We start from the raw sequence: 21,347 nt of genomic DNA on the forward strand, positions 1-21,347 counted from the left end.
GCCGAACTTCGCCTGCTGGTACAGCTTCGTCCCGGCGTTTTAGTCAAGTCTAGCCCTGTTGTCCGTGACATATTTTGGTGTCGGCGCAAGGTATCGATCCCAGTATATGTCCCGCACTCCTCCGCATACCCAGGATTCAGGTCCTGTGCCAATCGACACTCCTGTTCACCGCGCTAGCCGGAGTAACCTAGGCCTACCACCTGAGCACGGGCCGTTGGAATTCACCACCGCAGCCGCCCCTCGACCTGTCATGCAAACTCCAACGTACTACACTCTACAGAGCCCACGACTGCCTAAGGCTTTCCACGGCTGTCAGACGGAAGACGTCGAAGACTGGCTCAGCCAGTTTGAACGGGTCGCCGCATTTAATCAGTGGGACGACGCCGCAAAGCTCAGGAACGTCTTCTTTAGCCTGGAAGATGGCGCTCGTACTTGGTACGAGAATCGTGAAGGCGTGCTAACATCGTGGCGCGAGTTCTGCCGCTGCATCCTGGACACCTACACCAGCCCGGATCGCCGAGAACGAGCAGAAAGGGCCTTACGCTCTCGAATACAGATGCCGAACGAGACCATAACCATGTACGTGGAGGACATGACTAGGTTGTTCCGACGATCTGACCCGGCCATGCCCGAAGAGAAAAAGGTGCGCCATCTCATGCACGGCGTTAAGGAGCAACTGTTCGCTGGGCTCGTGCGCAACCTGCCGAGCACAGTTGCCGAGTTTGTTTCGGAAGCAATCACGATGGAAAGGATGCTCCAGCAGCGGTCTGCGACCTACGACAGGCCGGTACTCGCCGCTTCGCTCACTGAGCCGCCTTCGGCCTTCGGGGCTAGTCCGGATCTTCTTCGCAACATCATCCGCTCCATTTTGCGCGAAGAGCTCCAGAAGCTTTTCGGTGCTCCCCAGCCGACGGTCAGCTCTGTCGCTAGTATTGTCCGAGAAGAACTCCAGCAAGCACTTCGGCCTTCGGTACCAGCTGCTAACCCGCCATCCTTTTCCACCGAGGCCTGTCGGCCAACGTATGCGGAAATCTTGCGACGTCCCCCGACTGATTCCACGCAATTACTGCCACCCGACCAAGGCTCACTTTATTCAGCCCACCCCGAGCCGTACATCGACAACCGCCGACCACCCCAGCGAAAGGCAGACCTGTGGCGTGCCCCAAATCGGCAGCGCCTGTGCTTCCACTGCGGAGAAGCTGGTCACCTGTATCGCCAGTGCCCATATCGACAACTGGGACTGAAGGGTTTCCCCATCGACATGCGTAACCCTCCTTTAGGCCAACGACCCCGGGATATTGAGGACTACGTAGCCCAGCAGCGCATGACGCCAACTTTTAGACGACAGTCACGATCTCCGTCTCCACACCGGCTATCCTCGCAGCCCAGCTCATCCGGGATGGCGCAGCGACGGTCGCCTAGTCCGAGCCGGGAAAACCAAAGACAGCGACCTCAGGGGGCGAGGCCGCTTCAAATCGACGCGACGAAGACCCCCCGACAACGCGACCTGTGAGTGACCGCGACTTGACGGCCCCGACGACAGTTCGTACACGTGAAGACAGACTCTCGCTGGATATACCTGTGCTCCTCGACGGCTATAAGGTTAGCGCATTGGTAGACACTGGTGCTGATTTTTCGATTTTAAGCGGGAAGCTAGCGGCGCTTCTAAAGAAAGTGATGACGACATGGTCTGGCACGCAGATTCGAACCGCTGGCGGACATGTCGTAAGTCCGAGCGGTCAGTGCACGGCGAGAGTCCAAATTCGCAACTCCACGTTTGTTGTCAGCTGCCTTGTGATACCTGACTGCTCCCGCGACTGTATCCTTGGTGTCGATTTTCTCCGGGAGTATGGGGCCATTATCGATCTCCGGAAGCGCATCGTGACCTTTTCGACCGAGAAAGCTGATGATACTGACACCGCAGACCGCCAAAGCCGTGCCCCTCTTCGAATTTCTGCCGAGAGCGTTTCTATTCCGCCACGTTCTAGTGTTTTTGTGACTGTTAACTGCGATGAACTACGTGACGGAACGGCGGTCGCTGAAGGCAACCAGTCCCTTTTGCTCACCCACGGCGTCACCTCGGCGCGGAGTCTCATCCATCTGCGTAACGGCCGATCTAAACTCCTGGTGACTAACTTTACGAACGAACCCCGCCATCTTTTCCGCGCTACTGCAATCGCATTCGCCGACGCCTTAGCGGACGTTTCTGAATGTTTTACGTTCGGAGAAGTTGAAAATGTCCGCCCATCCCTTGATCGTCTGGATATTAGTACAGATCTCTCGGAAACACAGCAGCACGATCTGCGTTCTCTCCTTCTAAAATACAGTGCTTGTTTCGCGACATCATCGAAAATTCGGCAAACGCCTCTTGTGAAGCACCGCATAATTACTCCCGACGATGCCCGCCCTATACGCCAGCAGCCGTACCGCATCTCAACGACGGAACGTGAAGCGATTCAGACACAGGTTCAGGAGATGCTTCGTGATGGTGTCATCCAACCCTCCAACAGTCCGTGGTCGTCCCCTGTCGTGCTGGTGAAAAAAAAGGATGGTACCCTTCGCTTCTGTGTTGATTATCGAAAGTTGAACGACATCACTAAAAAAGACGTCTACCCGCTGCCCCGTATCGACGATTCGCTCGACAAGCTTCGCCGTGCCCAGTACTTCTCCTCCATTGACTTGAAGAGCGGGTACTGGCAGATTGAGGTCGATGAGCGGGACCGCGAAAAAACAGCTTTTGTCACCCCAGATGGACTGTATGAGTTTAAAGTGCTGCCATTCGGCCTATGTTCAGCGCCGGCTACTTTTCAGCGCATGATGGACACCGTTCTCGCCGGCCTCAAATGGCAAATCTGTTTAGTTTATCTCGACGACGTTGTCGTGTTCTCTGAAACCTTTGGAGAACACCTCGAACGCCTTCGCGCAGTATTAGACGCCCTCCGGTCAGCTGACTTGACGCTCAAGCCCGAGAAGTGCCACTTTGGCTACAAAGAGTTGAAGTTTCTCGGTCATCTTGTGAGTGCCGCAGGCGTTAGGCCAGACCCCGACAAAACTGCCGCTGTCGCCAAATTTCCCGTTCCTGCCACGAAGAGGAGTTTAAAACGTTTCCTGGGTTTGTGTGCGTACTACCGCCGCTTCATCGCCGACTTTTCCAAGATAGCCGCACCCCTGACCCGCCTCACGCGGGATGATACACAGTTCGTGTGGGCTGCCGAGCAGCAGGAGGCTTTTGCGGAGCTGCGCAGACGACTGCAAACTACCCCTGTTCTTGCGCACTTTGATGAAGACGCTGCCACCGAAGTCCACACCGACGCCAGCAACATCGGCCTTGGCGCTGTACTCGTACAACACCAAGCTGGCGTGGAAAGGGTCATTGCGTATGCCATCCGCACGCTCTCCCGCGCTGAAACAAATTATTCCACTACGGAAAAGGAATGCCTCGCGGTTGTGTGGGCAACTATGAAATTTAGGCCTTACCTCTATGGCCGTGCGTTTAAAGTCGTTACTGACCACCATTCTTTGTGTTGGCTGGCCAATCTCCGTGACCCATCGGGGCGCCTAGCACGATGGAGCCTTCGCCTCCAAGAATTTGATTACTCCATTGTGTACAAATCTGGTCAGAAGCACGAAGATGCTGACGCGCTCTCCCGGGCACCCATCGGATTTGTCGATAACGTCACGGATGACAGAGGGTTTCTTGGACTAGTGAATGCCTCAGACATAATGACCCGACAGCGAGCTGACCCAGAACTTCGACCTGTCATTGACCACCTGGAGGGTCGCGCTGCTGACGTCCTCCGTCAGTTTGGAAGGCACCTGTCTGCATTCTGTCTTCGGAATGGCGTTTTATTCAAGAAAAACTCCAGCATTGTTGATCGAGCGCACCTCCTTGTCGTGCCGGCCGACCTTCGCGACGATATCCTTTTTGCTTGCCACGATGAGCCCACATCCGGCCACTTGGGCTGTGCACGCACACTCGCTCGAGTTCGTCAAGCCTATTATTGGCCTAAACTTTCTGACGCTGTCCATCGCTACGTCAGAGGCTGCCGCGAGTGTCAGCGTCGAAAGGTGCCTCCTCTCAAGCCTGCGGGTTTGCTCCGACCTATTATTCCACCTCGGTCGCCGTTTGATCAAGTCGGCATCGACCTACTGGGCCCATTTCCGCTGTCATCGATGGGTAACAAATGGATTATAGTCGCGACTGACTATCTCACACGTTATGCGGAAACCAAGGCAGTGCAGCGGGGCACATCAATTGAGATCGCCCAATTCTTTATGCAGCAAATCGTGTTGCGTCATGGTGCACCGTCCCTAGTCGTAACCGATCGAGGCACCGCGTTTACGGCACAGCTCATGCATGACGTGCTCGAGCTTAGTCATACCAGCCACCGAAAAACTACTGCATATCACCCGCAGACGAATGGCCTCACGGAAAGACTCAACAAAACCATCGCCGACATGATTGCAATGTACATAGACTCGCAGCACAAAAACTGGGATGAAATTCTCCCCTACATCACATATGCCTACAACACGGCCACCCAAGAGACGACGCGTTTTACACCATTTCGCCTAGTCTACGGACGTGACGTTCAGACGATGTTGGATGCCATGCTTCCGAGCTGCACAGATGATCATCCACTCACGCCAGACGCTGAGCAGTTTGCTCAGCGCGCTGAGGAAGCACGTCAACTTGCCCGCATTCACATTCAACAACAGCAGGGCACGGATGCACGCCGCTACAACCTCCGTCATCGACACGTCGCATACCATCCTGGAGAGAAAGTTCGGGTGTGGACCCCGGTGCGTCGGCCCGGCTTGTGTGATGAACTGATTTCCCGTTACTTCGGACCTTACGAAGTTCTGCGCCGAGTCACGGAAGTGACTTACGAAGTTCGTCCAGTGGGTACTGTGCAGCCCTCGCGTCGGCAACCACGCTCCGAGGTCGTGCACGTTGTCCGCATGAAGCCCTATTTCACGCGGTAGTGCGCTATGCGCTTGTTTCGTTGTCGCGTAGGGCACCTTACCCCGCCTCCGTTATCTATGCTGTCAATGTGCTGGTCTTTCGTTTCGCTTACATTGGCCATCGCTCGCGCTCCGTCCCTTATTTCGTTTTAAGAGGGGGAGTAATGCCACCTGGTGTCCCCATGTTCTTGCTGCGCCTGAAAGAAGAGGACACTGAAGTTGACTCTCGCGTGCTGTGTGCCGAACTTCGCCTGCTGGTACAGCTTCGTCCCGGCGTTTTAGTCAAGTCTAGCCCTGTTGTCCGTGACAATATATGCCTGGCAATGTCATTGTGGAAGTTCATTCGCTTCGAATTCGGGATGTACCAGGCTCGATCCACGGTGCCGCCGGGTGCCGACCGGTTTACAATGTGTACAAGATTTCCCCTGGCCTGGTGGTCGACTCTTTTGGGGTGAAATGCTTGCGAAAAGAGGCCATGAACCAAAAATGCTGGTCTCAAAAGCGCCCTTTTTCCTTGAAGTGTGAAATCAGTTTATTTATCATAAACTATGAGCGCAGTCTCATATTAAGGCAGCCGTGCTTCTTACACATTCCCGAAAAATATTTATTCCGAACTATGATCACCTTCTGCTAGGTGATCTCAAATACTTGTCACACCCATCGTCATTCTTAGTAGCGTTTTGTTTTTAATAAAGGGCACTCACTAGCTTGTTACTTTCATCTAATTCTTAAAGTGTTAATTTTGCCCCAATCAATCTGTTTTTATCGGCGGAAGTCAAAGTCTTTTTGTAAAAACTTGGATGCAATTCGTTTTTGGTGGCGCACATTTCGTGCCATAGATCACCTTAAGAGTACGCTTTTACATTACTTTCTGAATTACGTGCTTTGCGTGCAACATTACCACTTTCTATTACCACACGTGTATATTAGCGAAACTTTTGAGCTGGAAGGTGGTCTGCATTGTTATCTGTAGCCATCTTAGTCCTCACGCTTGCGGATCTTGTGAGTTGGCGAAATTACAGTCAGCTCATACATGTCGGAGTGATACAAGTAATTAAGACGTGCCTGCGTGTTCCGAAGGCGGGATTTTAAATTGAAAATATGCTTAAGAGTTACAATATCCGGCTTTTTCGAACTAGCAAATTTGTACTGAACGCAGACATAGATCTCGTCAACTCCACAGTATTTCTTAGACATCAGAATTCTAAAATTAATATATACTAATTGCAGGGGGTGCAGCGGTGGCGCAGCGGCAGAACATCCGCCTCGCATGCAAGAAGTCCGGGGCTCGAATCCCGCTGCCGCACAATTCTCCACCGGAAAAAAAAAACGCGTGTCGATGGAATTGCATATAAGCAGGTTTGGGGTGCGACTTGATGCCGGTGAACACCTCCGGCTACGCACTCCATCACCAGAACAGGCAGTAATTGACTGCGACCTCCCATGATTAGTCCTCTAAAACCCTGGCCTTCAGTAACCAGCGGCTGCGGAACAACGCACCACGGCGGCGGTCAGACCTGTGACGCAGCGGGGGGTGCTAAGAATTCCTGGCTCCACTGGACAGGCCGCCATTGGAAACTGACCCTGGCAACGTTTAATGCTGAACCCAAGCTAGTGAAGCTAGTTTAGCAGTGCTGTTAGAGGCACTAGAGGGTATGAAATGGGATATCATAGGGCTTAGTGAGGTTAGGAGGCCGAATGAGGCATATACTGTACTGAAGGATGGGCATGTACTGTGTTATTGAGGCTTACCAGAGAGGCGACAACTTGGAGTAGGTTTCCTTGTCAATAAGTATATAGCGGGCAATATAGATGAATTCTATAGTATTAATGATAGGATGGCACGCACCATAATTAGGCCTAATAAGCGGTATAATGGTAGGCTTGAAAATCAATATGCAGAAGACTAAGGTAATGTTCAACAGCCTCGGGAAGGAACAGCAGTTTACATTAGGTAGCGAAATACTGGAAGTAGTAGGCGAATATGTCTACTTAGGACAGGTAGTAACCGCAGATCCGGACCACGAAAAGGAAATAACAAGAAGAATAAGATTGGGATGGAGCGCATTTGGCAAGCACTCGCAGATTATGACTAGCAGCTTACCGGTATCGCTCAAGAGGAAAGTATACAACAGTTGCGTCTTGCCTGTACTCACCTATGGGGCTGAAACGTGGAGGCTAACCAAGAGAGTTCTATTTAAGTGGAGGACAACCCAGAGGGCTATGGAACGAAAAATGGTAGGGGTAACAATAAGAGATAGGAAGCGCGCAGATTGGGTCAGAGAAATAACTCAAGTTACCGACATTCTAGTGGAAATTAAGAAGAAGAAATGGACAGGGGCAGGACATGTAGTGCGAAGAGAGGATAACCGATGGTCGCTGAGGGTAACAAACTGGATTCCAAGGGAAGGAAAGCGTAGCAGGGGGCGGCAGAAAGTTAGGTGGGCGGATGAGATTAAGAAGTTCGCAGGGGTCAAGTGGATGCAGCTAGCACAGAACCGGGTTAATTGGAGAAATATGGGAGAGGCCTTCGCCCTGCAGTGGGTATAATCAGGCTGATGATGATGATGATGATGATGCGGTATAAACTGCAGGTTGTACAGGCCTATGCACCTACATGCAGTTATGATGACCAGGCAGTTGAAAGCTTGTACGAAGATGTAGAATCGGCAATTTGGAAAAGTAAAGACGCAGTATACGGTACTAATGGGCGACTTCAATCCCAAGGTAGGGAAAAAGCAGGCAGGAGACCAGGCAGTAGGTGACTATGGCATTGGTTCTAGGAATAGCAGGGGGGAGTTACTAGCTGAGTTTGCAGTGCGCAGTAACTTAAGAATCATGAATACCTTCTTCAGCAAATGGAAGAACCGGAAATGGATATGGAAAAGTCGTAACGGGGCGACTAAAAACGAAATTGACTTCATACTGTGTTCAACCCCGCCAATTTGGAAGATGTAGAGGTAATCGGGAAAGTGCGATGCAGTGACCACAGGATGGTGAGGTCTCTAACTAGTCAAAATATGAAGAAGGAACGCAACAGATTAGTAAAAAAGAAGTCCAACGAATTAACGGTGAGGGGGAGGGCAGAAGAGTTCAGGATCTCGCTACGGAATAGTTATTCAGCTCTAACCGGGGATTGCGACATTACCCTAGAAGCGATGAACAATAATTTCTGAGATATCATTACTGAGTGCGCTGTAGAAGTAGGCGGTAGGATAGTTAGAGAGGATACAGGTAAGCTGTCTAAGGAGACGAGAGATTTGATTAAAAAACGCCAGATTATGAAATCTTCCAATCCAACAGACCAGATAGAATTGGCCCAGATATCAAAGCAAATAAATAAGCGCAAAAGTGGCCGATATAAGTAAGTACAACATGCAGAAAATTGAGCATGCCGTAAAGAACCGGGGAAGCCTTAAAGCGGCGAAGAAGAAATTGGGCATAGGCAAAAATCAGAGGTAAGCGCTAAGGGACAAGGCGGGCAACGTCATCCCGAATATGAACAAGATAGTCAAAGTAGCTGGGGAGTTCTATACTGATCTTTACAGTAGCCAAAGTAATCAGGACCGTAATGAGATTGACGGTAGGGAAAAACAGTCAGACGTTCCACCAGTGACGAAGGACGAGGTCAAAAAAGCACTAGAAACTATGAAAAGGGGGAAATCAGCTGGAGAGGATCAGATAACTACAGATTTGCTGAAGGACGGGAGGGATATCGTTCTAGAAAAACTGGCCACCCTGTATACGCAGTGCCTGGTGTCCACGGTACCGGTACCATGGAAGAACGTAAACAGTATCCTCATTCATAAGAAAGGACCTTGAAAATTACAGACCAATCAGCTTACTGTCTGTTACGTATATGGTATTTACTAAGGTAATCGCTAATAGAAACAGGACAACCTTAGACTGCAATCAAGCATAGGATCAAGCAGGGTTTCGGAAACGATACTGTACTATAGATCATATCGATACCATCAACCAGGGGGTAGAAAAATGCTCGGAATATGGCCCTTATACCTAGCATTAATTGATTACAAAAAGCATTTGACTCAGTTGAAACCTCGACGATGATGCAGGCATTGGGAAATCAGGGGGTAGAGAACCGTAGTTGAAAGTCCTGGAAGATATATATACTGGCTGCACATCAACCATGGCTCTGCCTAAAGAAAGTGACGAAAGTCCCATAAAGAAAGGTGTTAGGCAAGGAGACACGATCTCCCCAGTACTATTCACAGCTTGCTTAGAGGAAGTATTCATATGCTTGGAATGGGAGCAATTAGGGATAAGGGTAGACGGGGAATACCTCTGTAATCTGCGATTTGCTGATGACATGGGTAACTCAGGAGATGAACTGCTAAGAATTATTGGTGACCTGGACATTAAAAGTATAGAGGTAGGCTTGAAAATCGATATGCAGAAGTCTAAGGTAATGTTCAACAGCCTCGGGAAGGAACAGCAGTTTACGTTAGGTCGAAGCACCGGAAGTAGTAGGCGAATACGTCTACTTAGTGTCCTAAGTAGACATATTCGTAGTAACCGCAGATCCGGACCAGGAAAAGGAAATAAGAAGAATAAAATTGGGATGGAGCGCGTTTGTAAATCACTCGCAGATTATGACTAGCAGCTTACCGGTATCGCTCAAGAGGAAAGTATACAACAATTGCATCTTACCTGTACTCACCTATGGGCCTGAAAGGTGGTGGCTAGGAAAGAGCGTTCTACTTAAGTTGAGGACAACGCAGATGGTTATGGAACGAAAAATGGTAGGGGTAACATTAAGAGATAGGAATTGTGCAGAGTGGGTCAGAGAAATAACTCAAGTTAATGACATTATAGTGGAAATCAAAGAGAAGAAATGCTCATGGGCAGGACATGTGCGAAGAGAGGATAACCGATGGTCGCTTAGGGTAACAAACTAGATTCCAAGGGAAGGAAAGCGTAGCAGGGGGCGGCAGAAAGTTAGGTAGGCGGATGAGGTTAAGAAGTTGGCAGGGTTAGAGTGGATGCAGTTATCACAGAACCGGGTTAATTGGAGAAATATAGGAGAGGCCTTCGCGTTGCAGTGGGTATAGTCAGGCTGATGATGATGCTATACTAATTCTCAAGCAGAAAGGAAGAGTAAGGAAATGTAGTTCGGTACTCTGTTTAACGCTAACATGTTCGATATCTAACCAAAACTACCAGTAGAATTAAGCAAAAAATATGCCCATTTTTTAGACCAGTACGGTTGGGATGGCGAAAAGAAAGCTACAAAATGGAGGCTGTCTGGTTCTTACTCTTGCTCCCATCTCGAACTGTGCCTATCAATGACCAGGAGTTGATGCAGTTGGAATGATATTCACAGAAGCTCGTGTTCTTCCTCTTATTTATTAGTTTTTTGTGCACCTGAAATGCCCCTGTATAGGGACATTACTTGAGGGAGAACACAATATACAAATAAACTGAAATTAAAGGCACTCGTTTGACAGAATAATATTTTCGATGGAGGTTTTACAATGGACGGTGCTGAAGTGGAGTGCAGCGTCGGTAGGCAGGCAATTCCAGTCGACTGAAATCTGGGCAAAGAAAGAGTGCCAGTACGCAGTGCTACGTGCCTGCGGGGGTAATTGGCTTTGGGGTGCGAATAGAGACATGGGGAGTTGGTTTTAAGCCTGCTGGAGATAAGTGACAAAATTTGTGGGAGAGATTGAGCCGGAAGAGTTTGCGTCGCAGCTCAAGGTCAGGAAGGTTAGCTCTTGATTTCATGGTAGTCACATTTGAGTGATATGAGTAATCTGAGTAGATGAATCTAATAGCACGGTTTTGGATAGATTAAAAGTGCTTTAGTCAGACAAGCAATGTGAGGGTGCCAAACTGCACATGCATATTTCAGCTTCAGATGAACCAAGGTTATATACGCTAGAGATTGTATAGACGAAGAGGCTAATGATAAACTACGCCGTAAGAAAGGACACGATTAGCTTCGCCAGTAATAGCTGTGATATGGGCGGACAAGGAAACACCATGCGAGCTGTTAATTCCCTAGGTACTTACATGATGATGTCGGAAAAATAGCGGAGCCGCAAAACACATTGACAGGTGTTGGATACGACCGTCGCCGGTGTAACGAAATAATAAAGTTTTTTTTTTGACATTCAAATGCAATAACCCTCTTTTGCTCCAAGATTCAATAATTACAAGGTCGGTTTGAAGGGTACGATAACCGGCATTATTGCTAATAGGACGGTAAATCACACAATCATCTGCAAATGGGCAAATGGTAGATGAAATGTTTGAAGCGATGTCAAATATATAAATTAGAATGAGTAGGGAGCCAAGGACAGTGCCCTGGGGTACATCTGAAAGGACGGGAGACCTAGAAGAAACCGTAGTGTTAGAATATACAAACTGCTGACTTGTAGGTAGGAAGTCCCAGATCCATTCATAAATTCGTGGGTGAAGGTTAAGACGCGAAAGATTTAGGAAATAGCCGTTTGTGAGTAACCTTGTCGAAAGCTTTTTCGAAGTCTAAAAACAGGGCATCAACGGGAATTTTATTGTAAAGGCTACAACTGAGGTCATTAATCCCATCTAAGACTGTGCCTATCAGTGACCAGCATTTGATGCAGTTGGAAAGACCTTCACAGAAGCTTGTGTGCTTCCGCTTGCTCCTATCTCGAACTGTGCCTCTCAATGACCAGCATTTGATGCAGTTGGAATGATCTTCACAGAAGCTACTATGGACATAAAGCTGCCTCGATTGCAGGACCTTAGCATTGGATCTATTCATCCGAGTGACGTTGCCGGAATTTAAATTAATAATTGTATATCCTTGAATAACTAGCTTAAATAGCTAGTTATTCAAGGATTGTTTCGCAAATTGCTAGTCGGAGCAGATAAAAAAAAGGCTTGTTATTGGATAAAGTGAAGCAAGAACAAATATTAATTTAAATTCCTGAATATACATCATTTTTTAGGTGGTTCCCCATATATGTAGCGAATAGATTCGCGAAGCGTTACAAGTTCAGCAGCGGTTGATATGGAAGTATGTACCAAAACGAAATGTACAGTCGTTTTTTGAGCTGGTATGACCACAGCTACCGCGAATGCCTGTGCTGACACAGATCCGTCGATGCATACGTGAATATAATTGGGATATATTGACCAGATGTGGGCCAGAGTAAGTTGTTTGAGCCCACGAAGTAGCACCATTGATTCCTTTAGTATTCCGGGAACACGAAGGTGCATCAACGGTTTATCCATCGTCCATGGTGGTCGGGCGGGACGATATGGGAGTGCATATCTTGTTGGTACGTGCGACTGATTCCAGCGGAGTGTACTTGCAAAACTGCAGTCCGGCCGATTTGAAAATGGTATCGTGTAAGTGTTCGTAAATATACACGAAGTGCTTCATGTGACAAGCATATTGATGCTGGGCGAGCATGTGCCTCTTCAATTTTGCCTTTGTTAGAGGTGCATCTGGGCAGTCCAAGGCATATTTTCAGTGCCTGCGTTTGCACGCTCTCTGAATTACGCAAGCAGGAAATGCTCATATTATAGAGTACTGGGAGACTGTACCGAATGTAGCCAACAAACAGTCTCGTAAAGCAGTAAAAATCAGCGCTCAGTTAGACCCCATTTGATGCCAGCTATGAAACGAAGAACATGGCAAAACTTGATTAGCCATTTTCTTCATCATATTAATATGTTTCGACCAAGATAGTCTGTGGTCAATAATTACTCCAAAGACTCTGTGCCTCAAGGCGTACGGTGTCACAACCCCATGAACAGTAATCGGGTAGCGGGTGACACATTTTCCCGTAAATGCAATCACTGCGCACTTTTCTCCCGCTAAAAGCAAGCCTTGATGCCGTAGGTACAGTTGTGAGCAAAAGTGGTATACAACACTCAGCTGGTGGCGGAGCTCGCGAAAACTGCATGTCAGCTTCATCTAGCAACAGCTATTTCTGATCGGAATAATAGTGGCAGTGCCCCATTTTATCCACATACATGTGTCACTGTCGCTGTCTCTTGCGCTGTCGCTAAGCGGCATTTTTACGCAGTTTTCCCGAGCTCTGTCACTGGCTGAGTGTTGTATACCACTTTTGCTCACGACTGTACATCAATGTCGATGACACAGCTCGTTGCAATATCGCACGCACTTGGTTGTGGGCACATCGAACCAGAAGGCCGGATGCAGATGTCGTCAGTATATGCACTAATGTGGATATTCAGTTCAGTTCAGTCGTTCAGTCGTGTCCGAGTCTTCGTGACCCTATGGACCATATCAGGCCACGCTTTCTGGTCTCTCACTATCTTACTAACATCACATAAATTCATCTGCAGCGCCTCGAGGATGCCATCTAACCATCGCGTTCGCTGCCTACCCCTTCTCCGGTGACCCTCAACCTTTCCCAACATCAAATTTTTCTCCAGCGACTCCTCTCTTCTCATCAGAAGACCAAAGTAGCTGAGCTTTAACTTCAAAATTTGACCCTCCAATCAGCAGTCAGGGTTTATGGTCGACAATATCGACTGATTTGATCTTCTGGCCGTCCAAGGAACTCTCAAGATTCTCCGCCAGCACCACAATTCAAACGCGTCAATTCTTCGGCGGTCAGCCTTCTTCACAGTCCAACTCACGCATCCATACATCGCAACTGGAAATACCATAGCACGAGTTATACGGATCTTGGTTGGCAGACTAAAGTCTCTGCTCTTTACTAGGCGGTCAAGGCTAGCCATGGCTCTCTTTCCCAGAAGTAGGCGTCTCCTAATTTCATGGCTGCAGCCTCCTTCCGGAGTTATCTTGGAGCCCAAGAAGAGAAAATCTGTCACAGCTTCCACTTCTTGTCCCTTGATGCTCCAGGACTTGATGGGGCAAGACGCCATGATCTTTGTCTTTTTAATGTTCAGTTTAAGCCCAAACGTCTCACTCTCTTCTTGTACGCGCATCAGAAGTCTCTTGAGTTCCACTTCAATTCTTGCAATTAAAGTGGTATCATCCGCATATCTAAGGTTGTTGATACGTGTCCCAGCAATCTTCATTCCAGCTGAAGACTCTTCCAGACCGGCCTTCCTCATGATGCACTCAGCATATAGGTTAAATAGGCAGGGCGACAGTATGCAGCCTTGTCTCACTCCTTTCTCAATCGGAAACCAATCAGTAAGACCATGCCCAGTTCTGACTGTGGCCTCTTGCCCTTCAACAGGTTCCTGAGGAGATAGATGAGGTGACTTGGAACTCCCATCTCTTGGAGAGCTTGCCACAATCTGCTGTGATCTACGCAGTCAAACGCTTTCGCATAATCAATAAAGCAGAAGTAGATGGGTTTTTGGAACTCTCTCGCTTTTTCCATGATCCAGCGAAGGTTGGCAATCTGGTCTCTAGCTCCTCTGCCCTTGCGAAACCCAGCTTGCACGTCCGGAAGCTGCCGATACACATACTGCTGCAGACTACCTAGGAGGATTTTCAACATCACCTTGCTAGCATGCGAAATAAGCACGATCGTGCGGTAGTTGGAACAATCTTTGGCACTGCCTTTCTTTGGAATAGGGATGTAAACTGACCTCCTCCAATCCTGATGATGATGATGATGATGGATTTTAATGGCGCAAGGGCGACTCAGGTCAAAGAGCGCCAGACTCAAGGTTAACAGTAATGGAATAGTTGTGAGTTTTCATGAAGGAATAAAAAACAGTGGTGTATAGGGCCTAAAAATGTATTCGCTCTGTAAAAATGCTAAAAACAATGGTGTATAGGGCCTAAAATTCATTTGCGATATATAATGGATGTGCAATGTATAAGTAGATGTTTTAAAGGATCTCATCCGTCCTCTCAAGGAGGAGCGGGCTGAGACCCACGTCGATAACTCCTCCTCCAATCCTGTGGCCACTGCAGGATTGTCCAAATTTGCTGACATAATGTATACAGAACGTTAACAGCGTCATCATGGTTGAGGTATTGAAGCAACTCGGCTGAAATGCCATCAATTCCGCTAGCTTTGTTCTTAGCAAGGCTGGCTAAGGCCCATTCAACTTCTCTCTTGAGGATGCCCGGCTCGAGATCAGTAATCACAGCCGTCTTATGTTGGGTTTTAACATCCGGGTCCTTCTTGTACAGTTCTTCTGTGTATTCCTGCCACCTCTTCTTTATCTCTGAGGCTTCCGTGAGGTCCCTGCCTCGTTTGTCCTTTATCACGCCCAGCTTAGCACAAAAGCTTCCTTTGATATCTTTGATTGTCTTATACAGAGCTCTTGTGTTCCTTAATTGGCTGTTGTCCTCAACTGCTTGGCACTGTATGTTCAGGAAGGCATTCTTATCTCTTCTTGCTATTTTCTGAAAATCCGCATTGAGAGCCTTGTATTTTTCTTTTCCCCCCATAACTTTTGCCATCCTCCTTTCCTCAGCTATTTGCAAAGCCTCTTCAAATAACCAGTTTGCTTTCTTGCATTTCTTTTGCTTTAGAACTACCTTAGTAACAACTTCTTGTATTATATGACGCACATCAGTCCACATCTCTTCAGGCTCTCTATCTTCTAGATCTAATTTTGAAATCGATTCCTCACTTCAACAGCATATTCTGATGGAATTTGATCCAGATCATACCTGAAATGCCTTCTAGTTTTCTGCGTTTTTCTCAATCGAAGCTTAAATTTGGCAACAGGAAGCTGATGATCGTTACCACAATCGGCCCCAGGCCTTGTTTTTACTGCTTGTATGGCTTTTCTCTATCTCTGCCGGCAAAGCATATAATCAATCTGATTCCTTTACAGACCGTCCGGTGAAGTCCATGTGTACAGGCGCCTCTTGTGCTGTTGAAAATGAGTATTCGCTATGGTCAGGTTATTTTCTTGACAAAACTCTACAAGCCTCTGCCCAGCTTCATTTGCCTCACCGAGACCGAACTTGCCTGTAATTCCGGATATTCCTCCACTCCCCACCTTAGCATTCCTGTCTCCAAAGAGAAAAAGGACGTCTTATGAGGGCGTGCGGTCTAAAAGGGATTGCAGGTCAGCATAAAATCTCTCAACGTCATCTTCTTCAGCAGTAGTGGTTGGTGCATAGACTTGGATAACTGGTATGTTGAAAGGCTGACCTTGGATCCGAAGTGAAATCATTCGGTCGTTTTTGGCGTTGTACCCTAGCACTGCTTGGCCCATTCTTCTGTTTACTATGAGAGCGACCCCATTCCTTCTCCTGGATTCGTGTCCACAATAAAAGACATAATGGTCGCCGGAATTAAATTCTCCCATTCTCGGCCACTTGAGCTCGCTGATACCCAAGATATCAATGTTCAATCTGTTCATTTCTCGCTTGACTGCATCCAGCATACCTTGCGTCATAGATCTTACATTCCATGTTGCTATGTGATTTGCTTCCACATCCCCCCCTATGTAATGCCCTATTGGGCCTTTAGGGTATTTCAAATAAATAAATAAAATAAAAATCTCCTTGCAACATCGGACTTTCCTGTCGCTTCTCGACACATCCACAACTGAGCGTCCTTTTGGATTTAGCCCAGCCGCTTCATTCGTCCTGGAGCTACTAGGAATCGCCCTTTGTTCATCCCCAGTAACATGTGGGACGCCTTCCAACCTGGGGGGCTCATCGTGTGGTGCCATATCATTAATGCTATTGTGACTGGTCATAGGGTTTTCTTGACAGGAAATACTGGAGTGGGTTGACATTACCTTCTCCAGTGAATCACATTTTGTCAGAGCTCTCTGCACTCTTTTTTTCTTTGACTGCTGCAGCTGAGGCTCCAAGGGAGCACCTCAGGTGAGGCTGAAATGAAGTACTTTTGCAAGACAAGCTGAACCACCTTTGCAGGCTGCGATGTTCGAAACTGGGTTTGGGCCCACCGCGGAGGAGGGGCGCGCGGCGGGGTTTACTGAGCTTCTCCTTAACGCACACCCCTAGAAAATCCGAGTGCCAGGCCGGGGGACGCTTGCACCCATTTTTACCGGTGGGTGTCCGGCGGTGGGTTTTAAACTAACCACCTCCCGCAGCCGAGACGGGAGATGTGAATATTAGTTGGAAGTTACCTCACCAGGCCAATTAGCGCAACGTCACACAATGTTTGGCTGAGGATTCCTTCCTGTGGAACTCCAAGATCGACCTGATAGTGGGTAGTATCTCCTTCAGGCGTAGTCATGTAAACAGAGCGGCCGTTGAGATAGCCCACAATCCACAGGTACAGCCGGTCACCAACTCCCAACTTGCCTTTGAAAACTTGCCTCGTAAAAACACCTATTTAAAGCGTCCAAGGTTTTCCTAATGCCCAACGACACAAAAAAGTAGCTTTAGTTCGATCAAACGAAGAAACTAGGAAGTGGATGGAATGAAGAAGGCTCTGAACGTTTTTTTTTTATTAAAGTGAGGTTAACAAAAGGCGATGACCGAAATTAATATATGAAATTTATTTATCCGATTGCCAATAGCACCTGTAGACATTAAAGCGGATATGAGAAGAGTATCAAGAATCAAACCTCAGTTGAGGCAACGCAATGCTTTATGCATTCATAAAGAAGGAAAGTACAATTTCGTAAGCGTGCTGTGACGAATAATCACAAGTATTCTTTAGTAGTCATTGAAAGCATAGAAATACCTCGTTTTACGGAACCATCGCGACATTCGAGTAGTAGCTTGCTTTAAAATAAAGAAGCGCCAACAATAACAGAACACAAGGAAGTGGCACGGACAAGCACTTGTCCGTGTTCTGTTATTGTTGGCGCTTCTTTATTTTAAAACACGTACCAACTAGCCCAACAAAAAGTTATACTGGGGTAGCTTGTTTCAGTGGCTTATGGGGTTTGGCAAGGAATACATTTTAAACGTTTTTACCTTAAAGTGGTCATAGTTCGAAGTAATCAGTTTGCCAAATCTTTAACCCTTTTATAATCCCCGCCGGGGATTATCGGCCACATCTAAGGCTCAACAAGCTTACTGTAGGATTCTACATCAACTTTAATATGGAAGGACGAGTAGGAGTCGTACCTTCTTTTCAGCTGCCGGCAGGAAATGGGGGTAATATTCACTGATTTTGGATGGTTGGTAAGGTCTACCGATGTTGTTTCGGGACTGAGCTTAGAGACAAAAATAGTCTTCGAGCGCTTCTTTTGGTAATTGGCAACGTTAAGGACAGATGAGCTCGATGCGCAAGTGATGGCTCTACTTCGGCGCTTCTTCATCGCACTAGGTGGGTTAACCGCACGGGGTTAACCCTGGTTAACCGCAGAGGCAGCAGATGAACATGTAATATCGCCGGGAGTCATCCTTCGATGAAGAGCGGCGGAGTAGTCCACAGACGGCTGCTCCTCACGGGTAGGATTGTCCACGGAAACGACGAGAGGACGCTCACACTGCGAAGCAGCGCGCCGCACAAGCTCCTGGCGTAGGCAGCGAACATCGGCGAGTAGAGAGGCAATGACCTCGGCTTGTTGCACGAAAGCCCGCGAGTTCTCTCCATGAAGGAGCTAGTTCTCCTCCCGTAGCTGGGCAACCGCATCGCTCAGAAAAGAGATTCCCTCAAGCGCGTCGAGGAGGAGAGCCCGTAGCGAGGCAAACTCACCGCCATGTTCGCCGGTTGCGGTTGAAGGGGCAAAACCGGTCGGGTGGCTGGGCAGGAGCGGGGCGATGGGAGAAAGGAACGTAGATGCCGGCGCACCACCGTCGCTAAGCCTAGTACCGTCAGACGACGACGACGCACAAAATTGCACACGTATGGCCGAGAGCCGGACTTTAAGAGTTGCAGCTTATCATCCGCCCAAGTGACGCACTTTATGTGAACACGTTTCGCACAGTCGGCACAGCGTAAAAACTGCTGCTTGCCAAAAAAAAACGGGCGAGAGCACAGTGCACGTGTGTCCTTACTGGGCACCATCTTGAAAAAAAAAATAATGATAATAGATAAATTGCTTATTCTGCAACTATTCACATACACGACGTCAGTATTCTGTCGGACGAAAGCGACTGAATTTCCAGAAGCTGCAAAAAAGATTTATTCCCTACCTTTCATGCAATACAGAAAACTCCCGCACAGGCCGTTCTAACAGCATCATCCCGCATCGTGCCCTAAGTACTACTTTTCAGAAGTCTTTTCGTGTACGCAGCTTACGATTGGAATGACCTTCCTGGCAGCCTTTCCCTAATCTCAGACCCTGCTGATTTCAAGACTGCCATCGAAGAAGCCTCATCATCTTTGTAATCGCCTTACAAAAACCATTGTTAACCGCCATTCAAATGCCCACCCCTCACGTATACTGTCCCATCTGGGGGCCCTTGAGGTTCTCATAAATAAATAAATAAATAAACTTCGAAACTGTGCAGAAGCTTCGCACTGTAAAGCATGATAGCGCAAGAAAGGCTGTCACTTGAATCATGTGAACTTTTCATTGCGTTCTTTACTAGCCTGCGCTCAAAATGCAGGAAATGAAGTATCTAGTTAGGTCAGTAGTGATTTTGATCTCATCGTTGTTCATATTAACGTAGCTAAACTCCGCGTGCCCAATGGACTCCGTGCATTTCGGCCTTGTACACTCACCAAATGTTTAACGGTGAACGTCTACCGTTCGCTAGATCAGCGAACCCTATCCCTATGGCAGAATGAACCGGCAAACTTGCCGAGAGTTTCCGCATGCGCACCAAGACCAGGCCACACGGTGGCCGTCACCTCCTAGGCTGTTCCCGGAGCTTCGCGCAGCCCCTTACCTTTTCTTTTGATCGTAATATTGCTGGCACACGCCCCCGATATTCAGGAGAAGCCACGTGCCGCCCAGCTGCAGCCAGTGTACGCATTGTTTCTCGAACTAACTTTGCGATGTATGTTTCGTGTGCTCTTATAATGCATGCAGTTGTTTGCAGTTCATAAGCGCATTATGCAGTTGATAAGCGCGAAACGCAAAAATTTGTTCGAGGAATGCTTACACTGCTACTATCAGCAATCTCTCTTGCCTTCTTCGCTCTGTTAGCGGCTAGAATATCAGGTAGTGCGATTAGCGAAGAAAATGGTCGGGGCTGGGCGCAACTTCTGGAACAGCTTAGCAGACGACGGTCACCGTGGCCTGGTCTTGCGCATGCGGCCACTCTCGGCGAGTTTGCCGCTTCATTCCGTCATAGGGCGCTGATCAAGCGAACGGTCGACGCTCGCGTGATACCGGTAAAAAATTTAAAGGTGTACGGATGGGAGTATCCATATTAACGAGTCATAAATACGGCTCGGTTGCATGGCCAGGATGACCCGCATTGCCGGTTACTTTGCTTGCTTGTGCAGTTCCTTCCGCTGGCCTGTTTTCAAGCTGTGAGCTGTGGAGTGCCTTGCGCTACCGTCAAAGGACAGTTCAGCCATTCTTTACACCCTAGCGAAACTTCACGGTTCCTCCGGACACAGGAAACAGCCTTCCATCAGACACGTTCCACAAACTGCTACATCGTCACGTCAGTTCCTCGTAACGCCACCGCCAGATCTACTGTATCTACTACCATCGCACCTATCCTGGTCACGAGCAGCTGAGGCCAAAGTGACGTCCCCACCCAAGAATAAAACGCCACGAATCACGCGCCCGCTTTTCAGTGGGCTCGGCAGCACGGCCGCAATGACCCGCACTAACAGGTTCCTTTGCTTGTTCGCGCAGGTAAAAATTGTTATTCATCACTTGCTTCACGCACTTATTACAAGACGTAGGTTGTGCATGCCGAGCCCCGGCTATTGTTTTACCATTGTTTGCAATTGCATTCACGCTATCGGCTGGTTACTATGGATGCCGGCTGGCGATGTTGAACTAAACCCCGGTCCTCCTAAAAACTCCCACTCCTCTACGCAAGTAGTTCCAGAGGTCTGGTCGATGTTGCAAGAACTACAAACCGCACCAGACACCCTCTTAACCGAGTAAAAGTCAGTTCATTATTAACTAGCCGAAAATGACAAAGTACTTGACGACATAACAAAAGAATAACGAAAATAGAAAGCGGTTGCTCCTCCTTACTGTCCCTAAAACGAGGTCGAACATGTGCAGGCACTTACAACACAAAAAAGCGAACAAATTGCTAACCTGTCTGCAAGGATCGCCGATTTTGAGTACCGTGCTCGCCGATCTAACCTTGCTTTCTTCAGTCTGAAGTACAGCGAATGAGAGACCTGGTCGCAGTCTGAAAAAGTGGTACTTGACTTGTGCCACTCAAAAAGTGACGTCATACATGAACCAAATGATATCGAAAGAGCGTACAGAATTGGTCGATTTGATGCTAACAAAATAGGTCCATTATCATTGGCTTTTCTCATTACAAATGTAAATAAAACGTCTTATCAAGTGCAAAAAGAAACTCAAAAGAACCTTATCTGTAGATAATTCTTGAGAAAGTCGCCTTGCACGGAAGAAATTGGCTGAGTTTGCGAAATCAA

General features: G+C 48.0%; 1 protein-coding gene across 1 annotated transcript in view; it reads right to left on the minus strand.

The window, feature by feature from the left end:
* LOC146200490 (4-vinylphenol methyltransferase 1-like) overlaps window positions 1–21,095 on the minus strand; it is a 60,702-nt gene extending 39,607 nt beyond the window's left edge. Inside the window, exon 1 of the mRNA XM_084592951.1 lies at window positions 20,998–21,095. The gene's annotated coding sequence lies outside the window, so the exon portion shown is untranslated. The remainder of the gene's footprint in view (window positions 1–20,997) is intronic.
* Window positions 21,096–21,347: the final 252 nt, after the last annotated feature.

This window comes from Amblyomma maculatum, chromosome 2 (assembly GCF_055883805.1).
Source record: "Amblyomma maculatum isolate TAMU_Amacu chromosome 2, ASM5588380v1, whole genome shotgun sequence".
In the NCBI taxonomy this organism is placed as follows: Eukaryota; Metazoa; Arthropoda; class Arachnida; order Ixodida; family Ixodidae; genus Amblyomma; species Amblyomma maculatum.